The following is a 20,818-nucleotide window of genomic DNA, read 5'->3' on the forward strand; positions in this document are numbered from 1 at the left end:
TTAGTTCGGATCAGTAGCATAGAGGTGCTTTGCCAAGTGCTGTGGACGATGCAATTCAGTGGACAGTGAAATAACGTGGTTGGAGGCTAACATTTTGTAGACAAGCATGTTCTGGCAATCTGGACCTCAAAAATCTGAATTTATGGTTAAAACTGTTGAAGGATGTTGTTGAATTGCTTTTGCATTCTGCTGGAAAAGTGCTGTCATTATTAATTGGTCTTTCATTTTGCCATCTTACAGGCAGTTCTCTAAATTGTCACAAATCACAAGAAAATTTTAAATTCTTTGGGACAGGAGCTGTCACTGGCTTTTGAAAAGTGCCTAACATAGTAGTTTGTCTCTTGGTCCACCAAGAATACCAATTATAAATAAAATAATCATTACCTATCTCAGCTAACCTTTACCTTAGATAAACATAAATAAAACAACATCCACAGACTTGTAGTCATAAGGTAAAAAAAACAGTATGCATTCTCCATATGAACTCTCCTTATGCAGATTTATGACCCAGGAGAGATGCTGATGAAGTTCAGTCTTTGTACAGGACGGAGACACACTCAAAATCTTGAATTATTTTTTTTCTTAGCCCAGAATACACTGTTTTCTTAACAGTTGAAAGAAGGACCATATGATCAAATTTTCCACACAGTTTTATTGTAAAATCAGCCAGAAACATATTTGATTGTTCAGCTTTGATAACACATCCTTTTCTAGAAGAATAATAAAAACAACAACCACAACAGTAATAATATGGCACATGTAAGCAATTGCAAGTGACTTAACAAGAACATTCATAATTCATGTTGATGTATGAACTACAGTTTCCATCTAAATTGCTGTGCCCTGTAGTATTAAATAAAGATAGGCCTTCCAACCTTTGTTTAAAAAAACAGGAATTAAAGCAAATGAGTAAACTGTTAAGACCGTGTTAAATTCTCATAACTGTAGTTTTAATCAGTCAGGAGACTTTTCATCTAAAATATATCAATCTTCAAGTCAGATCATAAAAGGAAGGTATCATTTTCAGGTGACATTCAATCTCCTGACCACTTATAGGTTTCTGGCAACATCTGAAGAAATGTAATCCTCTAAATCACAACACAGGACTCAAGAATATAAGTGCCCAGGATGACTGGCTAGTCCAAATGTTGGTTTTAACTTAAAGGAAATCAAAAACTCCTGGACCTCTTTTAACCTGAATTGAAACCTTTAAAAAAAGTATACTTGCAAAAGCAGCTGAAAAGCAGTTTTCCTGGTTATGTCTATAAACAAGATGGGTACTACTTAAAGCATCTTTCTTTGTGATTTTTTTCTTAGAAAATAATCTTTATTAAAAAAAACCCAACACTGGAATAAAGAACAGAATGAGCAATATTGAACTTTGGCTGAAATTAAAGTGTTGCAGTTTCACAAGCCTTTTCCTCTAATTTCTGCAACAAAGCATTCTTATTTACTGTTATTTGTCATCATACTGTACTAGAGCAAACAGCTGATAAAAATGAATTGTTGGATCATTTGTGTGGCTGGTCATAATGGAATCCTGAAGAGTGAATTTCAGGTATTGAATACTGAAATATCATTAACTAATATCTGTAAAAATTACTATAAAATTTATGCTGACAGTTCACAGTATTATAGAGTTCAGGCAGTCCAGCTCTTAGCCCCTTAAGCAAGCTGATCAAATCCAGCCATAACAATTTCAGTCTTCTCAGCAGGGCTACACCACACTTTAGCTCTCTTAATTCTATTGCTCTCCTTGTGATCTCAGCAAATCTGTACCTCTGCATTGTTTCCACTGTATCATCTTCACCATCACAAAAGCACCATTTAATGCCTCTCCATGAAGCTTTACCTTTCCACACAATGGAATCTGGCAGATAAAATTTTGAGCAGGCAGCTTTTGACCAGAAATGCTGATTCACCAGTAAGAAAATACCTTCTACTTTGCTGTACAAATCACACATCCTAGAGCTTCATCCAACTCCCTGGTGTCTCACTTGGAGAATCTTACAGCAAATAACTAAAAGCCAAGATCCATACATAAGTAATTGTCCATTACAACAAAACAAACAAATAAACAAACAAACAAACAAAAAAAATCAGCAGCTCTTACATGGGTTTTCATCAAGACCATTAGGAGAGAAATTTTCTCGCTTCCCACTTGTGTATTTACTCCCAAAACTGAAAAATTTGAGGTTGAGTTGTATTATGCCAGAATCACCTGGAGTATCTTGGATTCCAACAAGATTTTACCTATTCCTCCCTTTATAAGCAAGTAGCTAAAGCATCTCTTCTGACCTCAGCTCATGTCATGACATAAAGAAAGACACAGTGTCTTATTGTGAGTAATAGTTTGCAGTGATCAGATTTACCCTCATTAAAGTTAACATGGAGGTGGGCAACTGAGACAACAGAGCAGTGTACAACAAATTAAGTTCAGTAGCACTAGGTTCAAGGGTTTTTCTGTGATTTAGGACAGGAAAAGAAAACAAATGCATCAGTTTTAAGGAAAAACAAAGATGATTCAAAATTTTGTGCCGACCATATTGATAGAAAAATTACAGCTTTGGTAGTGATGCAGATATATAAATGCAGTAGACACCATATCTTTTAACTAATTCTTCATGAAAAAGTCTTTGTTCCACTTGAAAAATTCATTACATTCAGTCAATCAACATCATCAGCAGGTAATCAAATTCCATCAGCACAACAATATTTTGAAGTTAATTTTTGCAAATCTCTAGTGTTATCCTGGCTTTCAATAATATCAAATGACAGAAGAACCTTTCCCATCATTTTGTGCCTTATTTGCATTCAATATCTAAAAAGACCACACTTTTTAAAAAAGGGGAAAGGATGAAGTGTTTCTAACTCTGAGTGATCTCATATAATTAAGCCTCCAGCTGCATACATTTTTAATATCATAGACAACATAGTAATTGACATATGTGATTCAGGATCACACTTCAGATTTTAAATTATTTCACTCGATTGAAATGTGTTTAAGTGCACTATCCAGACACTTTCTGTAATTCAGCTTTTAATGACTATTCATCTCTCTAGTGCTATCTTTGATGTTAAAATAGTCTAAGAAATAATGGAATTTTCCCACATTCTCATTGGGTTATATTCAGATTTTTCTTAAATATTTTATTTAAATCTCTCCCTGACCCCAGCCACAGCAAAAATGTGAAAAGGTTTCACTTACAACAATTTTTTGTCTTGTAGTTTGCTAAATTCATTCAGATGATCAGGACCTCAAAACCAGCATTGATTGCTGAATCTGAAATAATATCAAAGGAATAAATCAAGAGGTTATAGCAGACATAAAAAAACTAGATGTAGCAATGAGTTCCTAATAAGTAATGCTTCCAATATTATACTGTCTAAGACCTTAAAGAAATAATCATGTTCCCATGAATCAAAATCAGTAGCTGGGGAAGTTTTGTTACCTAGTGTATTCGTGGTCTACTAGGCCAAAAAGGAGCATGTACCATCCATTGCCAGATAATATTTAGTTTACTAGATGTCAGCAGATGCATAATTGAATGTTTCAGATTAATCGTACTTTGCCATAGAAATCTTTGAACTCTATATGCAAATAAAGAAACTTAAAAGACTATATAATCAGCGCAGTTAAAAGAAGAAAATCCATGCTTTCACTTATAGCTGTACATTATTTTCAGCTGCAAATGGAATCTGTGAGGTTTTTACCTATTAAAAACAAAACAAAACAAAAAGCCCAGGATGTACCTGGAGTAAAGGTCTAAAACACTTCAGTATAAATGCTGTTACTAATGGAAAATTCTTGAACTCTTGCTGTAATGCACCTTATTTCTTCATTAAGAAGGAAGAGACAGATTCATCAAAACCTTATGTAACAACTTCAGTTTTAATTTTTCTTTTAATTCTCCATGTCACAGTCTCTTTGCACCCTGGGCATAGTTTTAAAAACAAAGTTTTCTTTTGCTGAAATAAATAGTTTTCATTAAGATGATGGCTGGTTTTGTTAATGGTTTCAGACAAAGGAGACACTAGTAATAGGGCTTCACTGAAAAATGCAGAGTTGATATAATTTAAAGCCGTTGCTTTGATACAAGAAACAGATTTGTACAGCCTCTGGACAATTATTGTGTAGAAAAAAAAAAAAAAAAAAAAAAAAAAAAACAACTGACATCTTTCCTTTTCAGATCCCCTTTCCTCTTTAGAGTCATTAAAGCCCAAGATACTCAGAAAATTATATTTTATCAGTACTGTGACGTTTGGGGTTTTTTTTGTTGTTTTTTTTTAACAATGTATTATGTTTGGTTTAGAGAATCTTCTTTTTCTTTACATGATATTTTTAAGAATCAGCCAGGGATCATTTTATTGATCCTTCCCTAAAGATTTTGCTTGGTTGTGGACTGAGATGCATGACCTTCTTCTGCTTCAGGCTACATTTTAATTAATCACTATGAGTAGAAATGATCCAGACAACAAAGGCTTCATTTGACAAGTGGTTTCTTTTTATTGCATTTTGGTTTGTTTGGTTTCGGATCTTTTTTTTTATAAAGAATTTAATGATATCTAAGTGTGCAAGCTCAACTAACCCCCACATCATTCCTGCTATGGACAAAGAACCCCCACGAACCTTTCCCTCAGGCAGAAATATAACCCTTTTTTATAAAGACAGGCTTTATAATATGCCCTGCAGGTCAACTAAACACTTCACAGGCTGGACCTAAACTTGCTCAAATAAAACTGCAATGTCATTCAGCAACCTGACAGAAATTCAATGTGAGAAGATGTCACATTTCTACTCCTAAGAATGAAAATCCTATGATAGAAGTAACCAAACTAGTCCTTCTCCAGTAAGTTTCATTTGAGAAATACAGAAAACTTGTATAAAAAATAATCAGTTCTCTATATGCTAGAACTGCAGTGTCAGTATTACGTTCATTACTTTTATCATCTTCATCTGTACACCCATGATTCTCTGTTGCGGGCAATGATTCACTACTGTAGAAACACTGTGATACCACCATGACTGTATGGTCCTTTTCATAATACTTGTAGAAAATGAGAGATGACATTTTTTGCAGAGATGATCAGAAGGAAGAATGGAGGTCAAATACAAGAAACATCAGTAAAGTTTGAGGGACTACGTAGGACTTTTTCGCTGGAGGACAGCTTAGTAGCAGTTTTTCTTCCCTAAGATCCGTGGTTACTTGTCTGATGTTTCCTACCACCACCATAACCGGAGGTATCACTCATCAGTTCCAGACTGGTACATGTACCAAGGGTGCAGAACAAATCTGAGTGTCTGTGACTTCAGCTTGCATTTGTCATGGGTGGAGATGGCAAGAACGAATTAGTATAAAAGGTACTGAAAGCAATTCCAGGGAGTGAGACAGAGGATTCAGCAGAGTTTGATCCATGACATTTACTTGGTTTTATCTCACCAAAGTACTGTGCACTACTGATTTTCAAGGCAGTGATATGAGAAGATGAGTTTTTAAAACCTAGAGGGTAAGTAGGACACACAACACCTTGTACATGCTGAATTTGTAAAACTTCTCTAGGCAGCAAGCAGGCTATTATAACTTTATTGTTTCAGGATATAAGCCTATTATACTCCGCAAATGAATACAGTGACATTTTGCTGTATCGGTTGAAAAGATTAACAGTTCACAAAGCAAACTGCCGAGTGCGGCAAATTAAATACATTAAAATGTGCAAGCTTAAAATTCTATACTCCCTGCTCTATAAACTTACATACAATACAGTTTAAAGTGTCTCAGTGGCTCAGTTAATAATGCACTGGCCTGTCAGCTTTCTGGATGCAATTTAAGTCTGTTAGGTTGCAGTAAGCCATGACAGGGTGTGTTTTTCTCAGCCATTAATGAATACTGTAGGTAAATTGTGCAGTAAGAAGGTGGCCCTGAGGTATATTAGTGTCACAGTTAATGTGCTAGGATTATTTTAGATGTTACTTAAAAAGAGAAAAAGATATTTTGGATGAATCTCAAAGAGCTCAAAAGTTCATTGTGAAGAACGACTGAAATACTGAGATACACTCCCAGTCTAAACCAGTGACAGCTTTAGCAGAACCTCTTCTTGTGTGACTTGTCATTTTTAAACCTTTTCTCTAGTGATTCTTATCTGACAGAAGAACTAGACCTAAGTATCATCTGGGAATTGCAAGAAAATAAGAATTTAAAAAAACCACAAAGCCTTGTGAGTTGCAAGGGTTTAACATGGGGGGTCCTCCAATAGCTAGAAGAAACACTCTCTAACAGACAAATATTTGAAAACAAAGGGCTTGAACTCAGCTAATATTAGTTAGCATTAATATGGATAGAATTTCCCTATTTACTGGGGCAACAGTTATCTGGCCTCAAATGACCACACAAAACCCTTGGCCCTTTTGACTGAAATTCTTTAGGAAAAAAAACATGGTGTCAAGGGGTCTGATTAAAAACCTGACACAACTAATCCAAGGAAGTATACAGAAAAATATTCAAGGCTTCATTTTAAAAAGAGGCTCAGGATTTCGTTTCCACTTATCCCTTTTAGACCAACCTGCTCATTTTACCACTTCTGAAATCTGTTAATATTAACAAGTAGGGAGATGGGCAGATTCTATCAAATTGGTTTTAAAGAATCAGTGTGAGAAAATCATGCGCATAGATTCTTCATTCATCAATTCCTATCTACAAGTTCTTATCCCAGGTGTAGATCTAGACCACAGCTAAAAACCATGGCTGTTAGCTAAAACAAGGTGATAAAACCATGAGAAGTAGATTTACAGAGCTAACATCACATCCTTAGGAAAATTCGTTTGGTTCCATTCAAGAATCAGATCAAGGATTTGGCTGCAACATTTTTAGGCATGCCTGATGTTTACATATTCCCGTAAATTTTACCTAATATCTCTTTGAGTATGTGGATAGATCCTTTTCCACCTTCTGACTTCCTTCGCACTGTGTCAGTGACACAGAGACTGTTGACTGGTGCAACTCACTAGCCATCTTGGCAACATGAAGTGGAGCTTAACAGATCCTTAGACACTTTTATAAATCCCTCATTACCACTCCTGATGTTGGTGCAAAAACAATGTGTTAAACACAATTTAAAGTGTGACAATTTCTAAATCAGTGGAAGTCTAGCTGTCGTCCAAACTGTATCCAAAATGATGCTTCTACAGCATTCCTGATTCCAGGTTCCCCAGTTGCCCAGATGGTAGGTCTGGCCCAAGCTTCTTAATTTCCTTTCCACGAAATCAGAACAATTGAAACATGTCACAGGATCTATGTCTATATTCAAAACTGTGGCATTCTTGGGGTTTTCAATTTAGATGTCTCATACATCCAAATAGTCTAACCTACTTTTAAGAGTGAAACTACAGGAATAAAATGTTTTTACCGTGTTGGTTTAATGTAACTTTGGTTATTTGAAGTGTTCTATGAATTGTTTAACACTGCAGCTGCTCTGGTTTCAGAGTACATTCTGGGACAACTTCTGCTTCTGATTAGAGCAATTCTTTTACTGTTCTAGCTCTGCCTCACCCACATAAGTAGCACTGATAGCCATGGTGTAAATCAGAGAGTTACTGGAATGACCAAAATTTTCCTACTTACTTTAGAACATACTTATGAAGTAAGAATTGCTCTAAAGTTGGCGTTATTTTGGATCAATTTTGTCTTCCGTTAAAACTGAAAGAATGGTTTTATATAGCAAAGTGTTCAATGTTTCTGACAGAGATTTTTCTGTCAGAAAATAAATGTATTTTTTCCTCTGAAATCCTAAAGTTGCTGAGCCTTTTGGGACATTCTGTGTCTCTTTCAATGAGGATCTTTTTGACACCTATTTTCCAATGGCCAGCCATACTGCTTGTAGCTTAAAATCTCAGTGAATTCAGTTAATTGAGAAAGAATGCCTTTCTAACACTAGTGCTGGCCGACTCCCACCAGGCCTCACTGGTCTATGTTAGACAGCCTACTCTCTATCTAAATGCCATGTGACAAATTTCATGAAATTTAGGAGATTTCTGAGAAAAGCCAAAGACCCAGCACACAGGAGTCCCTTCGAAATTTTTTCAATGCTTTTTTTTCTGTACTGAGACCAGCAATTTAAGTGAAGCTTCTAAAGGATTCTGTAGGGAGGAAAGTCATGATACTTTACAGAAACTAAAGTCAAGATTATTCCAAAATGTCTCAATAAGCTTAGCTGCATGGAACATGAGTTTTTTCTATCCTTGTAATTAGTTTTTTTCATGTGACTGACATTCACATTAAGGCTTATCTTTGAAATATTACAGGATTTAATACAGAATTTCACATTTTCCACATTTTTATTTTAAAATATAATGGAATTAGTATTTATGAATACTGAAGACCCATTACAAAATTTTCCAGTTTAACGTTTTTGCAGAAAGGTTGTCATTCTTTACTATGTTTTTATGTCTTCTTGAAAAAAAAAATGTTTTAGAACTGGCTAATTGTGACTTTCCCTACTAGTTAGCTTTATTACCCTTATACTTCAACATAAGAGATGTGCAGGTTGGTTTTTAAATCAAATGCTTTTGGGCAAACCGTGATGATGATTCTTGAACCAAAGTCTTATGGTAGCTTCTAAGGACCAATACTTCTCTGGTGAATTTTATATATGCTGTTTTCAAAATTAAAAATAAAGAAATATAAATATTTAAAAGAATGTAAGTTAAATACTAAGAAAATATTGTTAAAATTAAGTTATACTGATTATCATTTTAAAAAAATATCTTATTAATATTAGTAGAAAACTGTGTAGCAGTACTCTATATCAAGAATCTGAAGTACACAAACACTTTCAGAGACAGTAAAAGTTTAGGCCTTATTCAAAGAGAATTGGAATTTTACTCTAATTGATAGTATATCGAAAGCCACTGCTCTGCTAGAATAACTTCAGCCACCTTGATTTCTGAGGATCTGACACAACACGCAAAAGTAAAATTAGTATAAGACAGAAGGGATGAAACAGAATGAGGGAGTTACAAGAGGAAGAGAATGTCAAACAGCAGAAGAAATAACTGGAAATCGAAATCACAAGGTATCTACCTGTGTCAAATTATAAAACCTACTTTGCTCCTAGGCTGTCAATGGTAAATCTCCCTTTGGCTTCAGGTTTCTGATTTGGGAATGAAATCCCAAACAGTTCTCGTTATTTTAAATTAACTTTTATGGATTTTTACACCTATAAGTGAAAATTGAAACATCAGTTCTACTTCTATACGGTAGGAAGGAACTTGGATCTTCTCCAGTTATTGTCCAAATTGCTGTAGTCTCCCATTTAACCTTTACAATGCCTCTGGCTTGATTGGGAAATAAAACAACTCAGTCTTGCCAGCAGTTGACATAGCTTATTGGTTTTACCTTTTTTACCCTAGCATGATTTCTATTTGGGCTGAAGTTGGGTGGAATTTACTCAAGAACCAAAGTGTTATTGCAAAATCCTGTGGGTTTTTTATTTAAACATCTCGCAGAGGCTTTCTGCTGTGAAAATGGAGACTGACAGCAATGAAAGTCCTGTTTCATGATAGAAATCTCTAGCTAGCTCTTTGCCATGAATCTGATATCCTGGGATTTCTGACACTACATATACAGCCAATTTTCTTAGATTCATATGCTTTCAGCAAGGCAAAGCACTTCAGCTATGTTCAGGTGATATTTTCCAGTTCTATCTATGGGAAATTTTGAAAAAATATTTTTCCTTTTTTTTTTTTTTTTCTCTTCCAGAATTTTAACAAAAGGACATTTCTGTTTCCAAGTACATCCACCATTTTTCTTTTTATTTTCAGTGAAAATATAAGTGGTACCTGAACCAGCCAAGAGTCCTGGTTTTGAATTCTCCTGAATGAGGTCATCTTTTGAATGTGTCAGGGAAGAAGGACCTGCTTTTGGTATGCCTGGACAGGTTAGTAGAGAAAAAAAAGAAGAAATTTCATACAAATAAGAAGAAAATATAAGAGATCACTAATTCTAATGGAACTTGTGAGGCATAGTCAGTTACCCTAAATTGCTTCACATGACTTTACACAAGACTTTGTGCTATTTAAAATTTATATCTATGGACCTGCATACGTTGTTCTTGAAAATCTCTGTATGGGGAAAAAAAACATGCACTTTCTAGGTCATATATATGATTCATAAAATCTGAAGATACTTTCAAAAGTCAAGGATATAATCTTTCACCAGTCTCTCCTCCTGTAGAATGTTTTAAATCTAAATTGTGTAAGCCTTTTAACTGTACTTGTAACTGTGATGGAAATGCAAATAAGTAGTTTTATTAGCTTGAATTTAAAACCAACTTAACTCCAAGAAAAAAGCTATTTATTCATCCACATGACACAGAAAATGCTTTGGATTAAAGTACTTTTATTACAAAAATGGTGGGAAGGTAAAATACAATTATGCTCAGCTACATCATTTTAATGTTTGATTATAACCAACTGAGCTGGGACAAATTTTCGTGCCAGCCCTAAGATCCTAGTGATAATAGGGTTACACAGCCTCCGTAAAATAAAATGTGAAATTTACATGCAAAGTGGTATGTTCTCTTGTTGCACACATATAACTCCCATTAGCATTAATGGGAAATATATGTGCCTATCAAGAAGAAAATATATCCCATTAAATTCCCAAACATCATGTCAGTTTCTGATGTCTTCTATTATGATCTATGCTCATACAGCAAAAATTTCAATAACTCAGCTTCAATGTACTGGTTTTCATATGAAGATCTCAAAGGGTTTAATGAAGAATAAGTCCAGGCAACTCAAAGATACCTGTGAAGAAACTGGAACTTAAGTTATGCCTTTGGCAATGCCTTGAATGGATACCCCCAAAAATCCTGCAACAGATGCTGGAAGCAAAATTTGTACAGGAGCATAGAACTCAACACAGGTGAATATCCATAATTCACCCCAGACAGTGTTGTATACACCCATTTAGTCTGTTTCTAAGAACCTGTGGTGGGTTCACTTGGCTAAGAGCCAATCACCCATCCAGCTGCTCACTCATTCCCTCTCCTTGGTGGGATAGGGAGAGAAAATAGGATGAGAAGACTCTTTAGTTGAGATAGTCAGGAAGATTGCTTATAAATTACTCTCATGAGCAAAACAGACTCATTCTGGGGAAAATTAGTTTAATTTATTGCCAATTCAAATAGATTTGGGTAGTGAAAAACAAAGACACATTAAAACAACACCTTTACTCTCCAATTTCTTATGCCCAACATCATGCCTTTATTGCCGACTTCTCTACCCTGCCTGCTGTTTCTCACTACTTTTTTCCTCCTCCACCACCTCTCTGTCATTTTCTGCCCTTTCTCAAATAGATTTTCACAGAGGCACCACTAGCGTGGCTGACAGTCTCAGCTGTGTCCTGCAGTGGGTCTGTTGGAGCTGCCTGGAACCAGCTGCATTGGGCACAGGACAGCTCTGGTCTCTTCTCACAGAGGCCACTCCTGCAGTCTTCTCACTGCCAACACCTTATCATTTACAGCTAACATGGAAACAAACTACCTTATGTGATTTAGACCAGGATGTCTGCATTGTGCCAGGTAGACATACTCCATAAAGCAGATGCACCTACTTCAGGTTTCTGGCTAATGCCACAGTTACTGACTTCCTCAAAATGTCTGTAAGGATCTGGGCAAATACACCCTCTGTGAGGCTGAAAATCTCATGCATAGTTTATGCCCACAGATTTCCAGTCCTTGCTCTGACTGATTTACCAAGTAATCTGTTGTTAACATAAACAGTTCTCATCAAACAACTACTTTTTATTTGCTTTACACAGGTCATTTCCAAAATAAACCCCATAAACCTGTGTAAATCTTCCAGTTGAACACACTTCACACAAAGGAATGTGACACTAGAGTCTTATCCTGGAGTAGTAATTCACCCAGCAACTCTGAGTGGATGAACTGACTGCTATCAGAGCATGTGAGATGTAGTAAACTGGCATTCTGGTTCAGACCAATGACAGTGAAGAGAATGGATATCTGAATGAGAAATGGAATAAGCAGTTTGGTGGGAAACATGGAAAATGAAACTGTTTATTGTGATTTTTCAGATATGATGAAAAATATGGGGTCATGTGTGCTATTAAATATAGAAAGGCTATCCATAAAGACAAATCCAGAAGATATCACAACAAAAATAACTCCAAATATTCAGAAAAGTCTGGTCATTCAGTAATCCTTATCATTTAAGTCTTTCTTGGTGTGGAGTCCTATGGGTCTAATTCTGACCCTACTGTGAAAGCTAGAAGTGAGAAGTAAACACTGGCTTCATAAATTTTATTTTATTTTAACTTACCTCCAGACTATTTGACATAGTCCAAACTGAAGAAGAAAATTCACTAAACTATAATTTCAAGAAGTCATGTATTATTTTTTATTTTTCTCTCTCTCTTTTTTTTTTTTTTTTTTACTATATAGTAGCCAATATCCCAGTAGTAGACAGTTATTTCCTTTCTTCACTGCCTTAGCCCTCAAGGAATTGTTTTTAGGGGCACGACAAAAATAGCTCAGGAAACAGGTCTAGACTCTCAAACTGAAGTAACACAGCAGTTCTGTGATTTCAGCAGAGATATGCCAATTCACACCTGCCAGAAAATCTGGCCTTCACCCTTAAAGTGGCAATTATAAGATGTATATCACTTCATGATGAGATTTATATTATCAAGCACATTCTGTGGAGTTTTCCTTGCTAGATTCAGGGGAATAGATATTTACAGATGAGTCATTGACATGTCTTGAGCTATCACAGAATCACCAGAGAGTCATCAACCTTTTCTTCCACAGCAGCAAAGGTAAAAGGAGCAGCATTTCCAGCTTTAAAATGTCTCTGGCTTATTGGAGATCATGTCCTCTACACCTCTTCAGCCCTTTGATTAATATATTTGGATAATACTTAAATTTATGCATGTATATCGTCTTCCATTCCAAAGTGTTTAGGTGTCCATTTTAGATACATAATTAATTTCTTTTTTAAAAAAAAGGAAAAACAATGTGTGGTGTAAAACTCCGCAAAACACCACGAAGACAGGTCAAGAGCATAATGTGAGGTCAGAGAAAGCAGAAGTGAAACGTTGATAGAAATATCAAAAATCCTCAGTCAAATGCCTCCCAGTATTGAAATAAGGGTCTTTTCTTATATCTGTTTTCTGTGTAACGATGTTCTTAACTTTTTTCTCCTTTGGTAGTTCAACATGATTAAATCCTCTTTGAAAAAAAATACACCCAGAAGTGTCAATGGAAATATGTGTGCTTTGACAATTTCCAAGATTTATCTGAATTATGTCTTTCAGATTTCCAAGTCTGTAACAGTGGATTTGGCTATAAAAGGTGATGGTTTTCAGGTGCAGTTATTGTTCAAGTAGCATATGTGCCAGACAAAACTATGAATCCTCTATAGCATGTTGAAGTACATGCTCTTCTTTCCTTCTCAATGCGTAACTTTAAATATAGATTAAACAACGTGTTCCCAAATTTTATTTCAATAAAGTAATCTGAAATAAATGACAACTGCATATTATTTTTACCCAAACATACCCACTTTCCCAAATGACTGGTGAAAGAGCACTGTTTAAACAGGTGAAAAGCTGCTAAAAGCCCCAAAGTGATTGCTGTTTGCATGTAAAATGGAATTTTAGAGAGCCTAATGGGTCACTTTAGCAATCCTATTTTACTTGTGACAGTGGGGACTGAATGTAAAACAAGCCCTTAGCTGGTTAAAAGCAGCTTGGTTCATAATTCAGAGTTATTGTGAGCACAGGTCAGATGCAGATTGGGGCCTGACCCAACCTGTCATTTGCCTTTCAACTTCTCACTTTTTATCTGCTACTAGGCTCTAATTTTCATTGATTAAGACTAAACTGATTTTCCAGAATACTGAAGAAAATAATAACAAAATTTAAAACTTTGTAATTTGTCATATTAATGAATGGAGTGTAATTAATGGCAAGAAAGAACTGAAAGAGACACAGTCCAATAACTCAATTCATCACAGTATCAGTAACTCCATTTAGTGAAGGAGAATAGAAGTGAAATTACAGGCTTCAGAAATACACAAATTCGTATGACCATCATGAGAGACCACATATTTGTATGAATAAAAATAATAACAGGTCTGGATAATGGGAGGAATAAGTAGGTAGATGTGCAGGATTAATTGAAATACCAAAATTATGGAAAATATGCCAATAAGAAGTTCCACAGTCAGATGCAATTTTAAAGGTATACCAAGCTAAATTAAATATAAAGTTAGGGAGTCACAAAATGTCTCACAGCCTTTGCAATTACAAGTAAAGGACAGGTGACTTATGCTATCCATTAGGAAATTAGAAAATGTATTTTAAACTCCACATCTCTTCTGGATTGATGTTCTTGCCTTCACTGACATGAAGACTTTTGCATTACATACCTAAGCGTTTTCTGATAAAAAGAAACTACCCAGGAAATTGAGAATGAGGACTAAAAAAGAGAACATTATTTCATTTAAAATCTAGCCCTTCTTTTTATTTTTATCTGAAACTGTAGTGGTTAAAATAGTCAGTGTTGAGAGGTAAGAGATGGAATTAATTTCTCCTCTGCATGAAAGAATGTATCTGGCACCTCCTGGAATTACCCCAACAATCACACCGTGGTTGAGATAGAAGGAAAAGTATTTCTAAAACTCCTTTTTTCAATGCTTTTCCATTTCATACATTGTAAAGTAATAAGGATTAATCAAACAAAACCAGAGAAAATGACCAGAATTCCCCTGTCTTTTGACTACCATTTGGAGATCAGACTTTAGTTTCCGCTCCAGGAAGAGAGTTTCAGTTTTAAAGCAGTTTTTAGAGTGAATATTTGCTTAGTTGCTGGGCAAGGACTGTCATCCTGATCTTGACTATCATGGGTGATTTTAGAAACTGTGAAGCTACAAAATTCTGGCTGTATTCCTTATTGCGGTCTTTTCCTTGATCAAAAACTTCACTATGTGGGATTCATATGTTTCTAATATTAGATGAAACTAAGCAGGATTTTAATTTGCATTGAGTTACTTCTCAGGTGGAAAGGTTAGGCAGCACTTCGGCATCTATGTCTTGCTGTAGATATGAAATATATTTGGTATCCTGTGGCAAATGATAACTATAAAATTATGATTTCATGTGGTACAAGATTAAATCCTTACTCTTACTTCAGTAATTGTCAAAAGAAAGGATTCAAGTTATGCCATGTAACATTTTAATTGCAGGCTTTGTTCTTAGTGTGGATTAATTTTATGCCATATTATGTTCTTGTAATAATTTTGTTATGAAATTAAGTATCAGGGAATGGAAAATATATCATCTTATGTATGATATTCCATGAATTAGAATAATGTACTATAGTACCTTGACCTTTTCTATATTCTGTAATTTGATTGAATGGTCATTGCACTTTTCCTTCATTAACAAACTGAATAACCAATAGTTGAATTGATGACATGGGCATGAAGTCAAGAAACAGAATAATGAAATAGTCACAGCAGCATAGTATAGTAGATGACTATGTCTATGAGAACACATGAGCCTTTAAATCTCAGAATCATTGAGAGTGACTGAAATGAGAATGGAAAGTGAAAAAAAAAAAAAAAAAAAAAAAAAAAAAATTTTCATGACAATAGAGCAAGTTTAGCCAATACTTATTAAGCCCTTGTAAAATTCTATTGCCACATAAAACATCAGAGCAACTCAAATATTAAGGCTTAATTTAAACAATAAACATATCACTACACTAGACAAGGCTTAAAACTTCTTTAACAAAGAATTTAATATCAAATATTTATAAGCGGATTTAAATTCTAATGAACTGACAGTCATCATGCACACACAATAGTACACCAATAGAAGTTTTTCAAATTAGCCATATGAGACTGTTGTCTAGGTCTTCCCTTTCAAGCAGACTATATCCACAGTGACAGCATTTCCACAATACTGTGTTAGTGGTACCATGAAAGAATAATGCATGTAATAGAACAGAGAACATGAAGACGCATCTTTTAAAAATAAAATAATCATAATTACTTTATAGTAGGTTTAGTGATAAAACTGGTCTTTGAATCTACAGGATGTATTGGTTACAAGAAGATTCAAGAATTGTTGTAGTTATAAATCGACTTTGTTTGATATCCTGCTGAATTGTTTGTAATTGATTACAGTTAGTAATGTGTATCTGTTTATATTCAGCTTTAAAAAATATTTTCAGTCATTTTGGACCACGGATTTCTATACATAATGTTCTCCAGCTTCTAGCAGGGAGCTGTCTTGATCATGGATGTCTTCCTTACCAAAGTCCTGAGAGTCATAAAAGAGGGGTAGTATGCAATCTTGTGATAACTCTGTATCAGTGTAATTTCTAGCCAGCACTGGTGTTCTGGATCACCAGAAGGAGGAATGAAATATCTTTAGTATAAGATAAAAAGTGAGTGCTGCAAATATGCAACTAAAGATGAACTGTAGTTTCAGAAATGCTATTTTTAAACTGTTGTGTTTTACCAGCACAGATAGAATTAGCTTCCTGGTTTTGCATGGGGTTACTTTAAGCTTGTGGTATCATGAATCTTCTTCACACCAGGAAGAACGATTGTTTGCAATCTTTTATACAGCTCAGTAAGTACTAGGAAATTACTTAAAGATAGGTAAATAATATTACAGATGTAACATTTTCAGATTGTTATAGTCAAAACTCTGGGTAGAGTGAATTAGAACAAGAAATTTTACACTTTCTCCCAGTTTACATAAAACATCTGCAAATTCAGTTTGCAGGTTTCATCATTCATTTTGATGTGCTTTCTCTTGATCCCAAGAAAGAAATATATTTATAATTTCCAGAAGAACTGCCTCAGAGGTAAGTGGTATCCAAATATTGTTCTGTAGAGATAAAAAATGTACAGTGTCTGTGGTATTTGGCTGTGGATTGATGATGCATTTCAAAAGGATATAGAGACATCACATTACAAAACTTGTAATATTATAGTTTAGGGTATATTTAACCTTTAATACAAATCATTTTTATTCCCCCCCCCCCCCTTGGAATTCAAAGCAATTTATTTTTTTATATTTAGTTTGTTTTGCACTTTTTTTTCCCCTGTGTTTGCCTATGCTGTGGATGCTGCAATTTTTTTGCTTTGACAAAACTAGAATAGTCAACTTGATTGCAGAGAACAAGAATAATATAAAAAACTCCAAGAGTACCAGCTTAAATTGAAGAGATTTCAGTGTAAATGAGTGTGAAATTGGGCTTTCAATAGGAAGTCTGAACTGGTGAAATATATTTTATGTTGGAACTGTCATCCAAATCAATCTTCAGAAAAGTCTGTCTGTAATTTGAACTCACAAAACCTCCTGGAAAACAGAGGGACACAAATAACCTGAATTTCCCACTTCTGATTTTTCCTTGTTCTTTCACATGTCTCTCCCCTCCACTCAGTTTCCATACCATGATTAGTCCCTGATTTCTTTCATGTGTATTGTATATTATCATTGGATAGAATTTGCCATCTGACAATATCTTCTGAGTAATAAAAATGTACAGTCTTTTTCTGTTTTGTGTGATTGGTTACTTGATCCTCAGCTCAAAAACCAAAGGGATCTCTGGAGATGCCCAGAATTAACACTGTACTTAAACATCCTTCCAGTAGCAAAAATCACTTCTGATTTTAGCCATCCATCCTTTATATACCTACTGCCTACCAGTATAGTGATTTTGACTGGTATTCTTCTGATCCATATCTAACTCCAGAGGCAGTGGGATCTGGTGACTGGGCAGAGACCCAGACTGCAGATCCACCAGCCAAAATTCGTGCACTCAGCAGAACTCTTGGCTCTGAGTGACAACTGAGACAGAACTGCAGCAAATTAAGCAAAGACCTTGAAGAATGAAGCATTTTAAAACCCCACAACAGCTGAAAAGGTAATAAAAGGAAGGCAATTTAGCAATAGGTGAAAGTGAAAAGGAAGACAGGGAGCTATTTCTAACAATAGGTGGCTTTGAAGCTTTCATGTTTCAACAGTTTTCAGTTAACTCAGGGCTGAGGAGGTTAACTATGAAACTGTATTACAGAAATTTTTACAGTTCTACTCCAAATAAAAATTAAACTTATGATATATACAGACATATTTTATCAGAGGGTTGGAAAAGCAAACAAGATCTCAGGTAGTTTACAAATCTATCGAAGACTATATTGAAGTGCTTCCCTTTTAAATTGCCTCTCCATGATTAAGAATTTATATCAAAGAATTTGAAAACAGCATGAAACTTTTGCCAAAGTCATTGTACTAGAGTAATTACCACTAGTTGAGCACAGAATTCACTAGCTGAGGCTGAAGAGAGCAGCTAATTTCATACCTGGAGAGATACTAGAGAATTCAAAATATTCCCAGCAGAGAGACGTGTGGTCAGGTCCTCTGCAGAAAGGAGTAGTGAGTCTTCTGCAGTCAAGAGTTCCTTCAAAGTCAGTGGACGGACAAAGCTGCAGGCAGTGGAAGATCGCACAGCCAGCATATGAACCAGTGAGTGGAGGTTTATCTCGTATTTTGCCAGAAGACTCTAACCATGTAGCATAAAATGAAGTAAGTGCTAATGTCAACAAAACCCCCTCAAAACCTCTATTCTAATAAATCAGACTCGAAACTGGAGCACATAGATTTGAGGAACACAATAATTTCTCTTAAATCTACTATGAAAATTGAAAATTTTCACTGAGAGTTGGACACCACGGGTGTTTTCTTGGTTAATATGAATCAGAGTCCTTTGACAAACTAGATAGTTAAGACTGTGACTAATTTCTGGAAACGAGTCAAGAACTACAATGGACTGTGCAGCTACGACCAAGAGATGATGCACATCCAGGATAAAAATGGAACATTAGCAGCTCAGTGGAATTTTTCATAGGAGCACTGGTGAGAACTGGTGAAACACCACGTTATTCAAGAAGTATGATACAAAGCCCACAAATTAACATTAATTAATACCAAGCTGCTACATCAGTTACCAAGACACCCAAACCAGTAATACTAGTACTTTAAGAAGACACAGACAATAAAAGGTAAATAGATTAAATGTGGCAGTTCAAATTATGCACTTATTACTTCTGAGGAACTCTACCAAGTAAATGTATAATCAAGAATAATTTTTTTTAGAAGGCACAGTTTCAAATAACATCAGAGAAAAGAATATCTGTGATTGTGTTAAATATAACTATTTTGGGTTCCCTTAAAAAGGCTGTTCACCAGAATGGCAGGGAATTGAAAAGGATGAGGAAGAAATTAAGGAAAAATTGGAAGAGATAAGAAAGATTTCAGCACTAAACAAAATAAAAGAACACTTCTGGTTTACATTTGACAAGGAAAATTTTAAAACTATCTCCCTTAAGTGTGGACTAAGAGAGGAATAGCATATGATTAGAAATCACAGATCAGACCAAATGTGGTTTTTTATCAATGTAGAATAAAATCATCCTTCCCTTATGTGTAGATTTGTTTACACTGCCTGAAAAAAAGCAGTATTTTTCTGTCATAGACTATTATTCTCACTTCCTGTGGTAAGAAACCACCGAGGCTAGATGGTTGATTGTGCATATCAAATCTACTTTTGCAGAAGTTTCATTTTGGAATAGCTGTCAATAGACAACGATTTGGTTTATTTAAGCAGTGAAGTATAGGTTTGGACATATTTCCAAATGACCCATCTACTCCCAGCTTTGTGTTTTGTTGGGAAATAAAAACAAAATACTAAAGCACCTTTTAAAAGAGGATAATATCAAACAGGAATTAAACACTATTCAATAATAGAAAAGTAACAATGAAATAACTGTAATGACTTCAATATTTTCATCAAATAACACTGAAAACAAAAATTCCTTCACTTTTAACAGCTGCCTGGGGATTTGCAGGTGTATAAAGAGACACCTACGTTAAAATAAATCTAATAATATTTGGGTTCTCAGGAACTGCCATCACCTCATGAAAAAACATCCTAGATCCTACAACACATACAAACGGTCCCTAAAAATGTTTTCATCATAAGAAATAAATGTGATCATGTGTAGTTATCATCCCAGATGAACAAAAATTATGGAGGAATAAGTGTGAAAATCTGCAAGATGGGAAGAGGTAAGAGACACTGAGCTGACATTTTGGCCTGACATAATTTTGGAGCGGGCAGCAATTCCCACAAATTCGTTGTCCTGCTTTTGCGTATAAGGCCAGTGTAATTTGTTTGCATTTAGAAAAAAAAAAAATCAGCTGTATATTTTATAATTTTCTTGCATCACTAGTCTGGACCTGATTCCTCTTTTTTAGGTTTCTTCACTCAATGTTAACCTTCATAGAGTGGCAACACTAAAATATTCATGCCCTTTAAATAAGAAGTACCTAAATGTTGTCCTACAAGATCTAGCACCTACAAATCATGCATCTGTCCACTACTTTCCATTTGTCATTTCTAGTAAGATTATACCTGCTCACAAGTGAGGATTATTTTCTACTATATAATCAAAACTTAGCAAAATGGGAACTTGGACCCAAGATAATATGGTAACGTAAACAATTATAGTGCCAAGAGCAAACCCATTTTTTTTCTGTTCTTTTTTTAGTGTTTGGTATCCATTACTCACTGTGTTTCAGAGGAAGCAGAGAGGAGTAAAATCTAGTTCTCTGGATGGGAAGAAATGCTAAACACATAGCAATATAATTATCTTGAGGAGAAATTGAAATGTATTGATTTACTTTTGGTAATTTTATTTACTGTTTAGTTGAAAAGGGGG

This window comes from Athene cunicularia, assembly GCF_003259725.1.
Source record: "Athene cunicularia isolate RWA chromosome 4 unlocalized genomic scaffold, athCun1 chr4_part1, whole genome shotgun sequence".
Classification (NCBI taxonomy): Eukaryota; Metazoa; Chordata; class Aves; order Strigiformes; family Strigidae; genus Athene; species Athene cunicularia.